This window comes from Triturus cristatus, chromosome 7 (assembly GCF_964204655.1).
Source record: "Triturus cristatus chromosome 7, aTriCri1.1, whole genome shotgun sequence".
NCBI lineage: Eukaryota > Metazoa > Chordata > Amphibia > Caudata > Salamandridae > Triturus > Triturus cristatus.
Genome location: NC_140590.1, coordinates 1,665,700,057 through 1,665,717,071, shown reverse-complemented (window position 1 = coordinate 1,665,717,071; position 17,015 = coordinate 1,665,700,057). Strand labels below are relative to the sequence as shown.

The following is a 17,015-nucleotide window of genomic DNA, read 5'->3' as shown; positions in this document are numbered from 1 at the left end:
ACCATTATAGAGATAATGTAATACTAGGTAACCTAATGTATTGACACATTCAACAAGGGTTGTCAATCCCTGCCCCCCTTCTCTGCAGTCCCAGGCACTGGTGGGAGGTGGGTAGGAAGGAGCCCTCTCTCCTTCCAGCGCAGCATTACCACAGAAGAGAGCCAAAACCAACACAAACGGCTCCTGGTAGCTCATGTGCCTAGGTAGACGTGAGGCTGTGAGCTGATGAGTAAGAGGTTTAGAGGCAGAGTGAGAAGCTGGTAGCCTACACCGCGGTGGAGAAACAGCGCAGAGGCGTCTACAGCAACGGAGGACAGGTCTCCTCAGCTCTGAAGTGCGAGGCTGACACGTGGGAGCCATGCAGCGTTTGCCAATGCTTGTGAAGTAAGTAATGAAGCACTGGCAAAGGCAAAATAAAATCAAGCTAGTGCCAACTAACACGAAGGGTGGGACGGTAAAATTGGGGGCATACTCCTGTTTAGAAGGCTGGGAGGCTGTTCTCTAAGATTGGAGCACCACAAAATCTTGACTAGATTCACTAAATGTGATAGGTGCGTTCCCCTTTTGCTTCAGTCTTATTTGTAAACCACTCAATATTTTAAACTATCATAGGTCTTAAAAGAACACTTTCTTGATTCAAATAATTTTCAAGGCGACAGGTTCATGAAATGCAATGTGTATGTCAAAGAACATTTACCATAGTCTGGGAAGAAATAAGAAGCCTAACCATTCCTATAATATGATGTACAAATGTGAGTTTACAATCCCTAAAGTACAGCGCCTGATCAGTACTTTAGTATTCAAGATTACATTCAGAAACAGCACTGAATTCTTAATACTTCTCTGTATCCAGTTCTGTTTTTCGCCGACTCCAATGTAAACCCCCCCCCCCCCACTAAATAAACCATTGTTTCCACCTTTTTCTTTAACTCTGGCAAGAAGGTCTTGGCTGCAGCAACAATGTATCTTGGTTGCATAGTACTTCTGCTATGGACTAGCAGAAACGTATTCTTGGGCGTCAAAATTGCCCCCGCCATTTGCAAAACTTGACAGCCTCATGGCTTAATGGGATAGGTAGATACCATGAATAAATTAATTTGTCTTGCATAGTTCATCCAGCCTCACTCCAAGGGGTGCTGATACTCCATGCACCATGCCAGCCCTTCTGGTTTCAGAAAGCCTTCATCTTACTGCAGCCAGAGTACCGAGCTAGTCAAGTGCTAAGAGATAAGCCCACGGGTCATGACACTATGGTCCTGGTGGGTAGCTTTGCACTCAACCATGACTTTTAATGTAATGCTGCATGACCAATTGACACTTCTAATCCAACCCTTATTTGGAGGTAGTGAGATGCCGTACAAATCATTTTCTCATTCCAAGCAAGCCATGTGCTTCCCACATACGTCTATAGGATCAGATGCCAGAAACACCGACTTCCCATGCCTTGGAGGCTTAAACGTTTTGAGAATCATGGGATTGTCAACTCAACAGGGATCTTTTATTCCTAGTTTTTGTAATAACGAATTAGGGATATTCAAGTATCAGAGTGCAGTACAATGCAAAAGTTAAATAAAGCCAAATGCATGTCAGATTTTTACGTACGATATCCACACATTTGAATTTACGTAAAACAAATCAGAAGTTATTTTGAACTTTTAGTATGCATTCAGCTTTCAAAGACCTACATTCCGACGACTATTCCAGAAAGAAGCAGTGGCCAATTATGCAGACTGTATTTGTTTAATTTATTTGAGGAGTTTTATATAAGGCGAACTTGACCGGAGGTGTTCAAGAGGTTTACAGGGTAAGCACAACCGAATAACACAAGGGAGCATAAAAAGCAAATAAAAATACATAGTAACTATAAAAAAATAAAAAAAGAGTAAGCCATATACAGTGGGATGTGTAAAATAGTTATACGAATACTTGGTTTCAAGTTTTACATTTTGTCATAAACGTATGTAATGTGTTTGGAGCCAAGTATTACACAAGATACATGATGCACGTTTAAGATGTTTATGCAAATAATTAGGTACACATAAGTAACTTAACCCATGCAGTGCGGATTTCCGCGCTGTGCTGAAGGTTCTGTGCGCGGGCGGGGCCATGACGGAGCGGTTCCGTCATGCACACAGCGCAACCGACGCGCATGACGGAACCGCTCCGTCATGCACATCGAAAGGGTTAAAGAGCGGGAACCAGCCAGATACCTTTTAAGCACTTCACTGTGTTTCGTTATGTGTGCTGACTAGGACACAGGCGATACGATGCCTGCAAAGCACATTAAGGGGCCTATTATGATATTGGTTGGAGTTTCCTCGGACCGACACTGTAGCGGAAACAGGAACGACCTCCGGTCGCAGGCCCAGACCGCCTAATTATGATGCGACCGCAATTGGTGTGGTTGCATTCCCACATTTCCCTATGGAAGCATGTGTTATGGCCATAGTACATGCTCCCATAGGGAAATGTGAGGTTGTGTTAATCCCTGCACTCAGTGGCAGGCACCTCAAGGTGCTTGCCACAATGTGCAGGGATTAACGGGGGGAACCATAGGTGCCTCGGCCCCAAACCAGAGGCCCCAAGGAAAAGGGGGCTTTGCTAGGGGCCCCACGAACACGCTTTCTGACAGGTTTTCCATGTCGGAAAGGACGGCATGGAAACCCTGCCAAAAACCGTGCATTGCAATCCGGACAGCATAAACCGCCGTTCATACGGATTACGGCCCGGTTCCGACTGGCTCCTTGAGCCTGTCATAAGCCAGCCAGAATGACCAGCTGGTTGCAATTCTGACCGGCTGTATCATAATCAGCCAGTCGGCAGTGAAACCGGAGAGGTCGGTCGTAAAGCCGCCGATCAAAGGTCGGAGGCTTTACGACCGACATCGTCATCGGGCCCTTAAGTGTTCTTTGCTGCGTGGAGAGACTGGTGGTTCACATTTTCTGCCTCAGAGAACCAGCTGCATCAGTCTGTCTTCATAGACAATCCAATTTCTTTTCAATCCAAGCAGCGTCCCTTACAGCAAGCGGTTAGAAATCTTAAAAGATTACAGATGCAACTTAACAGACCACTACATTGAGCAGTCAATTAGAGGAAACCAATCTACACCCTGTGAAGGGTCATGAGCTGCTAAAGAAACCAAAGCCCTGGCAAAGCCAAAAGTTCTCACCTTTTGCCGTTAAAAAAAAAAGTGCAGTGGTATAAGCTATCACATGTCCATTTTGTTTCTTGTTTTGTTTTATCTACTGCTCCAAGATGGCAGGTGCCTTTTGGAGCTGTAATTTAAAGATAATGTTAACATGCGAGAAAGTGCATTTTGAAAATGGAGTTGTGCAGAAGCAAATGGCAGGTACTCCAAAAATCAATCTAACTAGAGAGAGTTTAAATAAATATATACAAGCACTGGTAAAGCTAATCGGTTTCAGCAATTCGAAAGCTATTGGCGTTTTGAATGTCGTTGTCTTTTAGCCATGTTGAATAGCATCAGTGCTGCTTTTCAGCATTTGCTGAAAGGAATGGAAAAAAGTGCAATGATGCAGCCAGTGCTGGCCACTTTAAAGCACTTTTTTTCATTATTACTTCTAGCCATGCTGTAAAGTCAGGCTGCACAGCAGCTTCAATACTGTATAGATTTGCTACAAAACAAAAAAAATTGCTTTTGAATGAAATGGCTATAGGCTTTGCAAATACTCGTTTGTTATTTAGCATGGAATAGAGTACAGAGTACATGCACAATAAAACATGACATCAGTAACGGGTGAGTGTTTTGAATCCACTGCTTTCCCAGTCACAACTGAGACACCTGCAACCTTTGTGTTACTTGGGTGCTATCACAGGGAAACCCGGGGTGCAAGCTAGTGTGGTTGTCAATAGCCACACAACATTCTGGAGCATGTTTTCATTGCTTCTCTCTGCATCCACAAGATGGCGCTCTTGTACTCAATCAGTTCATGGTATCCTCTATATAATTACATTATTCACAAATAAAATGAAAGTATCATATTTCATTGCTTTATGTAGGTCGGTTATTTACCGAGTACAACATAACAGTCTTGTCACTGGTGTTACACAATGAAGCATGCATGCATGTTTCCACTGATATGAAATTCAGTTATTTTACGACGTGTTGGAACAAGGACGATTTTCTGCCATTAGGTGTCCCAACATTCCCCCCAAAAAATGGAAATAAATTTATTCATTCAGCGGCCTGCGCCTGCAAGATAACTCAGCCGGTTAAGAGCGCGTTGCTGGGATGTGTGTGTCAACTGTAGGTTGTGGATTTGAAATCTGGGCAAGCTTGATTCACCTTTCACCCTCTGGGATGGATGATATGAGTACAAGTTTCAATAGCATAATGATAGTTGTACACAAATGCGTTCTAGCCAAAGTGCTTTACATTAAATCGCTATTTAATGTGGAAGATGAGGACACTACAATTACCTTTTCCAAATAGCTACGTTATCCTATTTTTTAGGGGGAAAAAAAAAATCAGGTTACTAAAAATGATCAGATACAGTTTTAAAGAAACATCAGTTAATGTGTCCTGAATTCGTCCCAATGGTTGGTTGGGCATGGTGGGGTGTCTAGGTCGGTAAGATGCCTTTAAGTTTGCATACCCAGGATCGCTAACATGCTGCGTGCCAGCGCTGGGCATGGTGGAGAGGTGCTGATTCACTTCAGTTGATGTATTTAATAAATTATACAGCGATAAGTGTAATAAAAGGCAGATAGGCAGGGAGCATCCGAAGACAATCGAGGGCAGAAGTGGGCTGAAGGAGTGTAGGGAAGAAACTGACGGGCAGAAGGTGAAAGGGAAAACCTGCAACACGATAAGGGAGACGGCGTGAAAACACACTGACGCCTTAGGAGTGCTTGAAGACAGAAAATAGCTCCGAAAACCGGGAGCAGTAGGAGACTTGTACCTGGGCCAGGCTCTATGGGAGGGCCAAACACAAGAAGAGGGCATGACGCCTCATGCCATGACCAATGGTTTCAAAGCAAATAAAACACTGAAGCTTACCAATTGTATGCTATGTGGGCTTTAAGCCCACAAATAGAACACAACACGTCTCTTCAAGACAGAGCAGCCGGGACCTTAAAAGGCCAGTATGAGGGAAAGCGCAATGGAGGAGGTTGGGAAATAAAGAGTAACACAGAGTACGTAGTCAGTATTTGATTGGGAACACAAGGGAGAGAAAATGAAAGGACTCGAAATATCTACTCGCCCACTCACAATTTCTAGTCAAATTTTATCAGGTCAAGCTATTTTTAGCACCTACTAGCCCAATCTGGGGAGTGAACTTAAGCTGGAAGCGAACAGGTGTTCTGTTCATTCAATAAGTGAATGAGCAATGAAGATGCCATTAAATCTTGTTTATCTTGACATATTTGCTGTTTGTTGAAGGAAAGAGGTCAAATGTCAGTTTGTCTTTTTACTAATTGCCGCTTGGAAAATGGAGTTTAATTTAAGGTCTCGCATAGGCAGCGCCTGTGCTGTCTCTTCGAGACATGCTGTATTCAGTATAGGTGCATGAAGCTCCACCCACTTCTGCCCTTCTTTTTAGGTCTTGGCTGGCGAAGGCTGCGCTTTGCGCAGTCTCGCTCGCGAGATTTAATGTTTTGTAGTAGTGGGGCTTGAACCGCCCTTCTTCTCCATTGGCTGGCCTCTTAAATGCTGGTCAGCCATTGGAAAAGAGCTTTGTCTCTCGAAACAAGCCCAGTCTTTTTCACGTGGTGGGCGTGTTTTTTTTTAACATCGGAAGGTTTGGCCATTTTGTGCACGGTTGGAACAGAGCGGGGCGTGGATTCGCCTCTTCCTTGCTGCAAGGCTGATCTCTTAAAGCTTGGCGTTTCCTGGCGCTCGGCGTTGGCAGTGGGGAGCATTTTCACTTTCTGGATGGTAATGGAGGTGGCGGCCTGAACTGCCTTGGTCTGGCTCCTGATAGCAGGGGGAGGGGGGTTTGTTGCCAAGGGCTAAGGTCTTCTGGGCCCCATGGCGCTGGCGGGGCGTCTGCTTGGGGTCCTTGGTGTGCGCGTCATTGGTGCCCACGCCCGGGGATTGGCACTCTCTGGAGAATCTTTCACAGCTGCCAAGTTTTCAGGTTGCCCATGTGTGACAACTTCATAATTTTCGTACGCGCATGTGTGACATTTCAATAGGTGATGAGTGGCATTGAGTGACACTTTATCCCCCGATGAGCATTTAATGTCACCCATTTAGAAAGAATGCTGGACTTCACCTGTGTAGCCCGGACATGCTCCTCGCCGTGATAAAGTCATAGAAAGAGAGCAGCCGTGTCTCCCACACAATGTTACAACCACTCACAATCTTACAAAATACAACTATACTCAACACACGTCCGTAAATAAAGCCTGTCCCACAGAATATCTCAGTGGTGCTTTCTGCTGTTCCCAGCACAGAATTTTTTATAAAAAAATTACAAGATTCCAATGTAAACAAAACTTAAACTGTCTTGTCGGTGACCTGATGAAACTTCGATTAAAGTGCTGGAGACTGAGGCCTCGGGTCTAAAGTTGCCAGCCCTCTAAAGCTATGATAATTTGCCATGTGTTTTGTTCATACAAATCAAAGCTATGCCACGAATCCTGACCTCTTAAAATCCGTGGTTCACGGGCGGCAGAGAAGTAACAGGACTCTGTCTTTTCCTTCTTACTTAGAAGAAAAATACAGTGTCCGCTTCTGCTCTGCCGCTTCGGCTGGCCCCTCCCCCCACTCTTTCATTCTTCCCTCTCTTTCTGTCAATCAGTTCTTCTCTTACTGAAAACCTTGACTTCAAGATGGGGTTCTCACTCTCTTTCCTCTACTTTCTTTTATTTGCTCTCTTGTGAAATGGATCCAAAAAAGAAAATCATTTTTGCTGGAAATTTCGTATTTTAATTCTAAGGTGCAGCATTTGGAATAAAAGGTTAAAAATATGAAAAATAACTAAATAAAGTAAGACAGTGGTAGCAAACTGGCCAGATTGATTTTATTCACACCCAAACACATTAGCGCCACTTTTACAGAGTTTGCCAGTGAAGCGCTATTTTTTTTTTTTTTCTTGTCTTTGTTTTCCCGGGGCTTGCAACTAGTGCACCAATCCTGGAGGTACTGCAAAGTGGGGATTGGAAAACAAAATGTGTACTGCGGCTCTGCGTCCAGGGATGTGGTCTTTTTACCATACTGCTAACGTTTTGTAAGGATATCAGCAATGGACATTGAAATGGGACCATTCAAGGCCCCTTTCAGGCAAAAGCACTCACTGATTTCTGAATAGTGAGTGTAAAAGCGTTAAGGTAACAATGTTGTTCCTGCTTGCATTTCACATGGTTTGCTAAATTTGGCATTCCCCTTTGAGTGTTTGCTTTTTCCAGGATGATGTTACTTTTTTTTGTAGACCGCACATTGCTCTTGTCTATTGCGTCATTTAAATTGAGCCTCATCCAGGTGTTTATAGCCGGCAGCAATTGGGTTGTAGTTGAAGGCAGTGTGAGTTTTTCTCAGTGGGACAGTATGGTGTTCAGTGGGGGAGACGATGTTGCACTATGGCCAGAGCTGCTAAATTTGGAACTGGGGAACCAGGTTCAGCCTTAATAACCAGTCCACCAGACGACTCTCCTGAGAGAGCACAATCCCATGCTAGACCTCAGAAGGCTTCGCAAGACTTAGAAGCGCTGGTGTCTTAGCACCAGCAGGTGGACCCTAGCACTGGCAAGTCTGGGTTAACCTTCAAGGTTTGTCCACCACAATCCATACTGAAGTTCACCTCCAGTCTTGCTTGCAGGCCTATGAAGCAGCACAGCCAAGAACAACAGTGACTGTCACTGAGGTCACAGGACCCTTGAGAAGGGCCAGCTCTAGGGCAGTGCAACCGGTGTGACCGGGCGCTGACTTTGGGTGGAGACATTATGTTTGCAAGTAAATTAAGGTTTTAAAAGCGCTTGCTGCCTCCAGCAATTTTCGGCAACAATAAAAATGTCATGATGACTCTGGTGTTTAATGTTCTTCCTAGAGAGAGATCGGAGTTTTGTCTAGTGGAAGTTTTGACTCCTGGAAAGGTCGCACATGGGGTTAATGTACATGCAGCAAAGAACATGTACCATGCAAATCACAAAGTGCACATAATGTAAATAGGTCAGTGGGCTACTGCATGTGTGTGTGTAGGTGGCTCTGTGGGTGGCTCCATTTGTGTGTGGGTGGCTTTGTGTGTGTGTGTGCAAATGCAATAGGTCTCGCATTTGAGAGTGATTAAGCTATTGACATTGTAAATAACCATGCCGTTTCTTTAAATGTTTTAAAAACAAACAAAAATAATGTCATGAGCAATGCCATAGCTCTAACTTTAACAATGCCAAGACCATTGCATTGTAAATGCTTGTTAATTGGTTACGGTCACTGTCCTTTGTAAATGGTGGCTTTTCATAGGTGAATAGGTTTAGCAGTCCCCTCCTTAGTATCGCCCTTTCTCTTCTTGTATCCTCCCATGAGGACACACCGTCACGTGTTGTTACTTGGGAAGTTTTCATTACAGCCTCAGAGCACTATTTTGTTAAATGCACTGCTCCTGCCTGCTGCTGCACACTCACCCTTCATACTTTTACATTACTTGCGCCTTTGACAAAACATGGCAACCGTGCGATTTTTGAAAAAAATGTTTTATTTGCAGCCATTACAACCCTCCGCTTACCAACCCGCCCTATTTGAGACTCAAGCCCGGCGCCAATAATAGATGCTGTGCTTTCTCTTTTAAAAACACTCTCTCCCCACTTTACGGCCGGCTGCAACGCTACGTGCAAATTAGTTGCTTTACCTTAAAGCAAATGCACTGGGAAGCCTTTTACACGCTTGAGTCGAGGTAAAGAGCGTGATGAGAAGGAAGCGCCGCAAACACTGCTTTTACTTCGATTGCTGCTTTATTGTTTACCATTCCGCGCAGTGCTCTCTTTCTTAACACTGCTGTGGAGATGGGCAGGTGTTTGCCTGTAGCTCAGCTGTATTGGGACAGGCCAGACATACATGTATGACTAAAGGCTTTAGTCCTGCTTTTATGTCTGGTCTGCTCCTGTGTTGCTCTCTTTCTCTTCTGCCCCTTGCAAAACAACCGCTGTGTTCCGTTTCTCAGTCTCGTGTCCTTGCTCCGCAACCCAGCCTCGCTGTGTTGCTCTCCCTCAAGCGCTTTCTCCCCTGCTAAACACCCACATCTCTTACTATGCCAGTCAACTTGCCTTTAGGTTGGGATGGAAACTAAAACCCTGTGCAAGCATATTAACAATGAAGATAGCTACGTGGGTTGAGCGCCGGCCAGAGTTGTAGCTATATTTAAGTGGTTTGAAAACTTTAGCAGGGGGGGGAGAGAGAGTTAAAAACCTACCAAACGGACACAGCCTTTCATCATTCCTTGATGGGTAGTTCACTAAGAGCTATTCTGTACTGACATTACCATACTCTGATGACAAATACTTTGCTCCACTAGGGCCTCTGCGCACATGAAGGCCAAGTGGAGTTCGGGTTGGCTGGAGCCCACTTGCACAGAACACAGCAGTAAAAAAAGGTCTTGAGATATTATTTTCTAGACAGGCCTGTGTCACGGAATAAAGCCAAACCTGAAATGATGAGTTAAACAAATACGCACCCCCTCTGTGCATCCATATCAAGTGTATACACACACACATGCATTTACTGTACACAGACACACATACATACCCCTATCCAAAATGTTGCGCACGCCAACCTCAGCTACACACATACCACATGCATAGACAGACAAAACACTTGTGATTTCATGCTAATCCTAATGTCTTTTTCAGTCATAGTATAATGTTTCTCTCATTAGTCATGGCAATTTGAGTTAATTTGACCCAGGACTTTTATACGTGACCCCATGTTTTTTTTGTTCGGGATACTTTTCTTCTAAATCTGCCCACTGTTCATATCAGGATGCCGCTCCGATCTCACCAGGCCGACTGTTGTGTTTCTACGAAGCCCGAAATCACAAGAGATCCCTTTATTTCTCCACCTTAAAGATTGTTTTGAAGCTTTGGGGGAGGTGGGGGGGTGGGGGGGGGGGGGGGAGTAGGAAATCACTGCACTGTGATGACAGCATAAATTATATGTTTGCTAACATAATTCTAGTGTTGCAGATTCGAAAGATGGCATATAGGGAAGGAATGAGATTAACTGAACTGGCCTGCCAGTGCCTCGAAGGACTGTAGTGCTGAGTGAGAGACTGACTCTTCCCCATCTCCTTGTCTTTCTGTGTGCATCAGCCTATCACTGGCTTTGCTACCCTTCCAACCGGCATGATTAATACTTATTACATCTTAATGGCATTTCTTGAGGTGCCCCTGCCCCCTCTAGCCACTTGCCCCAAAGTTATGTTCAGAGGGCTTCTGTTGGCTGACACCAGAGAGGTACCAGAGTTGTCCAAACTGAGAGCAGTTTGAAATCAGACTCAACTTTTCATCAACTGAGGGCCCCTTTGAATGGGCAATTTCAAAACGTGCACTCAGTGTTACACTGTTTTCATTTGGATTCTTACATAGTCTCACTGGTTTTCTTACAAATTTTCACAGTTGCACTGTTATCGTTCACTTGGTGCTTGCTTCAAAGTGGATAGTTACTCCACCACAGCCAGAGTGGATTGTGTTTTACACAGACTCCCTATCTTCTAGGCTACACCAATGCCCAGCTGATCACAGTTGCAATACTTTTTTGTTAGACTCCAGCCTCTGCCCAGCAGAACGGTCACATTTTCCAAACTTCTGGGCTGAAAATGGGGAACTTCTAGGCTGTAATCCCAACTCAAAGACTGGTATTGACTAACTCTGGGCAATTCTACTTGCCACTCCTGTCTCACAAAAAAAAAGCACAACACAAGTATAGCCAGCACTTCTGTCAGTAAAATAGCAGAGAGTTTGCTTAGGTCTTACTGCTGCAGACTATGAGTGCTGTAATTAACAATCATTTCCAATGCAATAGGTCTCGCATTTGGTAAAGTTAGAGCAGACGGCATTAAATATGATTTTTTTTTTACTGTTGCTTTTTCATACCAATTTAAATGCGAGACCTGTTGCATTGCCAATACATCTTTACCTAGCTCCGCCAAAAGGGACGAAAAAAAGAAAGTGCAAGCGAAACCTCCACAGACCAAGATGGCACTCGGATCAGCAACCTACAAGCGGATGGTGAAAGCAGCATCACACACACACTGGCGGCACTCCCCTGTAACACCCTGTACTCCCTGCGCCTGCGAGCAGCGAGACGTGTAACACGCGGAGGGCAAAAGTGAGTAGATGTGGCGGCAGCAAGGGGAGGCTGACTGTGACGGAGGGCAGGCTGCGGGCGACCAAGTGCGTGGAAACGAGAAAATCGAGAGTAGGCTCCCAATCGGAAGGTGTGCAAGACGGCGGTTGGGGGGGGGGGGGGGGGGGTTTGGGGGATCATGTGCACTGGTGCTTGAGGCCTAGCGGGTCTTTTTTGGAAGAAGGGGAAGGAAAACCCGCCACACACCCGAACAAAATGGCATCAGCCTCACTCAAAACACTAAACCACACAGAGTGAGGGTCCAACATAAGGGGTTCTGAAGGAGTGGTGACAGAGGCAGCAATAGGAAAGAACAACCTCACAGGTATCTGGGTTGAAAAGTGAAACCGAAACCGCCATAGCCACGAGACAACCTAAGGCGCGCCACAGGGGGGAAGAAGACGACATAACAGTGATCATTCCAGTGGGCGGTGACGCCAGCCTACGTCAATAAACTCTGTTGCTGCAACTCGAAAGTCAAAAAAGCGGCAAAATTAGTAGACGGGAGGAGAAAATAGTACACGCTGCAAGACCCCCAAACGAGTAGCCCCCGCAGACCTACCCAGCGACCAGGGAGCCGTTGAACCCCCACAGAAAGCCAATGGTAGAGAACGGTAGGGCCGCAAACCCACTGAGGTCCAAAACTGCCCAAATCTGCCAGACACCCAGCAATATCAAGTGAGGGGCGATAACAGGCTGCCGGGCCCCCACCGCCACACAACCAACCAGGGCCCTAGAGACACCAAAGGGAGACAAGGTCCCACAGGGGGGCACAGGAAGCAGCATCTAAAAACCGGACGACAGGAAACCGCCAGTTTAACAGCAACAAGCAGGAGGGGTGCAACACAACAAAGACAACAAAATAAAGAGTCTTAGTGACCCAGCACAATTCTGGTATACATCAGGAGTCACCCAAATGACCCCGCCATGGCAGAAAGGGAATCAAGACTACAGCAGAAGCTAAAAACAAGCATTAAAAATGCAATAGTTCTCGCCTTTGATTAAGTTAAAGCCATTTGCTTTGCTAATGGTATTGTATAGCAAAGCAAATGGCTTTAACTTAATAATTAAAAGTGCGCGTGGTAAATGTAGTTTTTTTTTTGCAGTACTGTGTTATATAATGCGAACTTGGGGTATAGTTGTATCACAGACGGACACTTTCATTCATTGTTAGGAACGGGGAAATTATGTGATTTACACAGAATCACAAGATGTTTGAGTTTTCCACCAAGACACAAACCTGGTTTCCCTGCTTCAAAGTCAGCCGTGAAGCCAAACTGCCGGGAGGAATGGAGAATTGGGGAGCTGGAAGAGGGAGCCTCAGACACACACACTCCTGGGGAAGGGGGGCTCCTTACACCAAACATTGCTTAGATGGGCACTAACAAATTGCTTCGGGTAAAACGTAAGAGGAAATTTACCCAACATTGCTTCAAGTGAGGTTGTAAGAGGGAAGTCTTTAACACGGTCTACGTGTTGGGAGTATCACGCCCAATCACTGCTTTAAATTGGGAAGAAGGTGGTACCCGTGCTCGCTTGAAGATGACCGAAAGGGCACACGTGTTGTAAAATACCACACGTAAACTGCCTTGAGTGGTAGAAAGAAGAGAACCCCCTCATGCTGCTTAATAGGCTGATGAAAAGCCCCCTCGTACATGAACTTAAGAGCGAGTATGAAGGGTGTCGCCTCTACACCACTACCCCCCTGAAAGAAATTTTAAGTGCAGATCCCCACATCAACATCACATCGAGAGTGTAAAAGATGCGTTAGTTTGGTTGGATCACAAACTTAGAGAAGGAATTCTTCACGGATGTATCCACCCAACTGTACCCATGTAAAGTGTGATCGGCCATAATGATCAGCAGTGAGGCGCGGCGCACCATGAGTGTTTTATCCTTATAGTGCAGTATAGATTATCAGGAGCCAGAATGGAAGTCCCAGACCGTGCAGAGCGTAGAGTGTATGCACAAACGTGAAGGTCTTTCTATGACCAGTGGGTGGTCACAGTATATTAACAGCAGAAAGCATTACAGTGAGGTGCATTTGCGGAGCTGAGTGTTCTCTATACAGTAGAATTTTGAGGTTGTAAACTGAGGTGCTTTGGGAGAGCTCTGAGGGAACTTATTATACGTATAAAACGAAGTTACTGAAGTGAAGAGCCCGAGAAGACCTTTTTATGCCCTACGTGAGGTTTATAGTGAAACGAGGCATTATTTATGGGACGTGCATTGACAAAGCAGTGTTAGGATGACCACTTTATTTTTTGCGTTTTTATATAGCGCTAACTCGACCCGAAGGTATTGGAGTGCTTTACATGAGCACCAGTTACGTTACACATTATATAAATAGTATAAAACACTAGTGAACATTGCAAGAGAGCCACACTCCGTGTGAGAAATATTGGTATAACTGTAGCAATACGCAGTGGAGTGAGGTGCATTGGCGGAGCTGCCTGCGATACCGGTTTTGCATTAGCAAAATTTACTATCGTCGGTTGTGTTGTCCGAGACGGGGGAGGTCGCAGGTGGGTGTCGGGTAGTGGAGGAGAGGGGTTATGATGGCTGGAGTACGCGCTCGCCAGGCAGCCACGGTTTAGCGAGATGCAAAAATAAACACACGGCGGAGCTGGTGTTTATGGGGCCATGTGTTTGAAACACATGGCCCCATAAAGATAAGAAACCTTTTGCGACGGGAGGAAGTCAGACGAGCCTGTCCAAGTGGGCCATCTTAAAAATGGAAAAGTCTATGTCACAAAGTGCTCTTTCCCAATGGCTGGCCACCGTTTGGCATAAACGGTGACGCCAGCCAATGGGAAAGACGGGCGGGGCTTGAAGCCCTGTACAGAATTCCCTACCAGAATCATTAAATCTTGCCGAGCGAGCTGCGTATGTGCGCAGCCATGCTAGCCGAGACCTAAAAAACAAGGGAGATCCAGCAATCTCAGACTCCCCTATTAAACAGTAGCCAGATATTAATAGCACCCTAGATAGGATCTTAAAGAAGTTAGCAGAGGTACACGACTTGGCTAAATCTACAAAGAACACCACGGATGCAATACAACTCGAGATCGCAGCAGTTAGGGCCGAAATACATACAGTTAATAATAGGCTCGCCGCAGCTGAACAAAGAATCAGTGATGTGGAGGATATATCCCACAGCTCGACTCAGGAGATGAAGGCTATAACACAAATTACCTCATCAATCCAGAAACAAACATCGGAACTTGAAGATTGTAATCGGCGGGGGAGCATTCGTATACTGGGCCTCCCGGAGGGGTCAGAAGACCCAGCGGGTTCTTGTGTAGCCTTTCTCGAGGATCTGATCCCCATAATCACAAATCTAGGATTTGATCGCCAATTTGAGCTGGACAGGGCACACAGAGTCCCCACCTTTAAATCTTCAACAAGGCAAGCGGTCCGACCCATCATCTGCAGACCACTGAGAGCGCAGCACACGGAGGCCATCGTTGACTTTGCATGTAAAAACCATCAGATAACATGAAAGGGCAACAAGATAATTTTTACGCAGCACTACTCAAAGCCCACGGTCAACACCAAGATCATTTTTACGCAGGACTACTCAAAGCCCACAGTCGACACCAGGAAAGGATTCCTTGCCCTACGCGACAAACTAAGATCCAAAAACATACAGTTCTCATTTGTAGCCCCAGCCAAATTCAGGATAATCGACTCCGGAAGACAACACTACTTCAATGACCCTAAGGAACTAGTTGCCTACCTGGACGGTCCACCACCCCAACAAATGAAGACATCACAAGCTGGATCCAGCAAAAGGAGAGCGTCGCCAGAGCCAGCCGCCGTGTGAACACAGCTAGATTATTAGTCTACTTTGAAGTCCCACCCTTCTGGTGCCTGCAAGGGGTCAATACCCACGCTGTGCTCCTCAGCTACACCGGTGGGCCTTTAACCAAAAACAGCCATGCAACAACGATCTACCTCAATTATATACACTCGTCTACGTCAAGTGATACCCCACTCATCAGCCGCAGCCGACGAGCACCTGGCAACGGCAAGACGACACGGGACTCCAATGCTCAGCCTAAAGACAAATCCGAATATCCTTTTTACAGTCTTTGGGCAGAAATGGACGCTACTCAGGTTTTTAGGCCTCGCGCCTAGCGTTCCAGTGCGGAGCACTGCTCGCGCAGCGAGAGACCTCTTGTAGGGGGTTTCAAAACGGACCTAGGAATCGCACACGCTTGTGCTTTTCCTTTTGGCCCACGCTATTGGCCTTTGCGTGCGTCTTTTTATAAAAGACAGCACGCAATTGGCCAAAGGTGGGCGCATTGCTCCGCCCATGGCCTATTGGTGTCTATTACGTGCACCGCTGCAATGTGGTTTCAATTATCGTGCCCAGACACGGGCGCGATAATTGAAACCACATGGTTCGCTGTGGCGCGCGCGCGCACCACTCGTTACTACTTGCTGTAGAAGAGCTTTTGCAGTTCACGTTTGCTGTCAGATAAACGTGCTCCTTTCCTAGCTCAAGTGATGACCCGCTAGTTAATAATAAAACAGTTAAATGCGTACTATATAAGAACACGGAAAGGGGGGGTTTATTTGCCAAGGGTCACAGTGTGATTAAGCAGAGACGCCAGGATTGGATTTAAGCGTGAAGCCTTCGCGTGGAGAGAGCACGTGCAAAACACCGCACTGGGAGCACTGCTACATGCAAGCAGGACCCGGTCATTAAAAACTGGATCAAGTGGTCGAGCAACATTCCCGCCGCCAACCCATATAGGAAACAAGGTTGTCACCGGGGGTACTTTTTATTACTACTTGCTGTAGAAGAGCTTTTGCAGTGTGAGACCGTCATTTTGTTTTTCCTGATAACCTGTTACACTATATGTTCACTGTTATGCTGCAGGTTTATGCATCTTGTGATGAGCTCACGCCACCGCAAATTAAGTTGCCTGTAGTCGAGAAGAAGAAACACATTTATAGGGGCCTCCAAAGAGTCCGCCTGATGGCCAGTGTTAGTTACCTGTGCACGTTTTAAACGCTTCCTGTCTACTGCCGGTTCTTTCCGAACGTTGGAAATGGAAAATCACTTCCATTCCGACCAGTGGATTAGATGATTGTTTGATGTTCCTTGATTGAGGCTCCCTGCGTAAAACACAATACTAGGCACTTTTGGAAGTTTCTCAGTACTTTCTTGAACCCTGTATGGTTTGATCTGGGCTGAAAAAAGTTTAGGCGGTTGCAGTGACACAGATGTCCCTCGGAGACAGAGGTGTGGTTTCATCTTCAGAGCCCGTCTCTCTCCATCTACCTCTCTACTCACTCTCTCTGCCCCTCTCACCGCCACTCTCTACCTCCCTCCCCGCCACTCTCTACCTCCCTCCCCGCCACTCTCTACCTCCCTCCCCGCCACTCTCTACCTCCCCGCCACTCTGTACCTCCCTCCCCGCCACTCTGTACCTCCCTCCCCGCCACTCTCTACCTCCCTCCCCGCCACTCTCTACCTCCCTCCTCGCCACTCTCTACCTCCCTCCCCGCCACTCTCTACCTCCCTCCCCGCCACTCTCTACCTCCCTCCCCGCCACTCTCTACCTCCCTCCCCGCCACTCTCTACCTCCCTCCCCGCCACTCTCTACCTCCCTCCCCGCCACTCTCTACCTCCCTCACCACCACTCTCTACCTCCCTCACCACCACTCTCTACCTCTCTCACCACCACTCTCTACCTCTCTC

General features: G+C 46.3%; 2 protein-coding genes across 2 annotated transcripts in view; one reads left to right on the top strand and one right to left on the bottom strand.

Annotated features, from left to right (window-relative positions):
* Nucleotides 1–17,015, bottom strand: part of PSMA7 (proteasome 20S subunit alpha 7) — a 91,526-nt gene that overhangs the window by 59,911 nt on the left and 14,600 nt on the right. The window lies entirely within an intron of this gene.
* Nucleotides 246–17,015, top strand: part of SS18L1 (SS18L1 subunit of BAF chromatin remodeling complex) — a 114,428-nt gene continuing 97,658 nt past the window's right edge. Inside the window, exon 1 of the mRNA XM_085619776.1 lies at nucleotides 246–384. The gene's annotated coding sequence lies outside the window, so the exon portion shown is untranslated. The remainder of the gene's footprint in view (nucleotides 385–17,015) is intronic.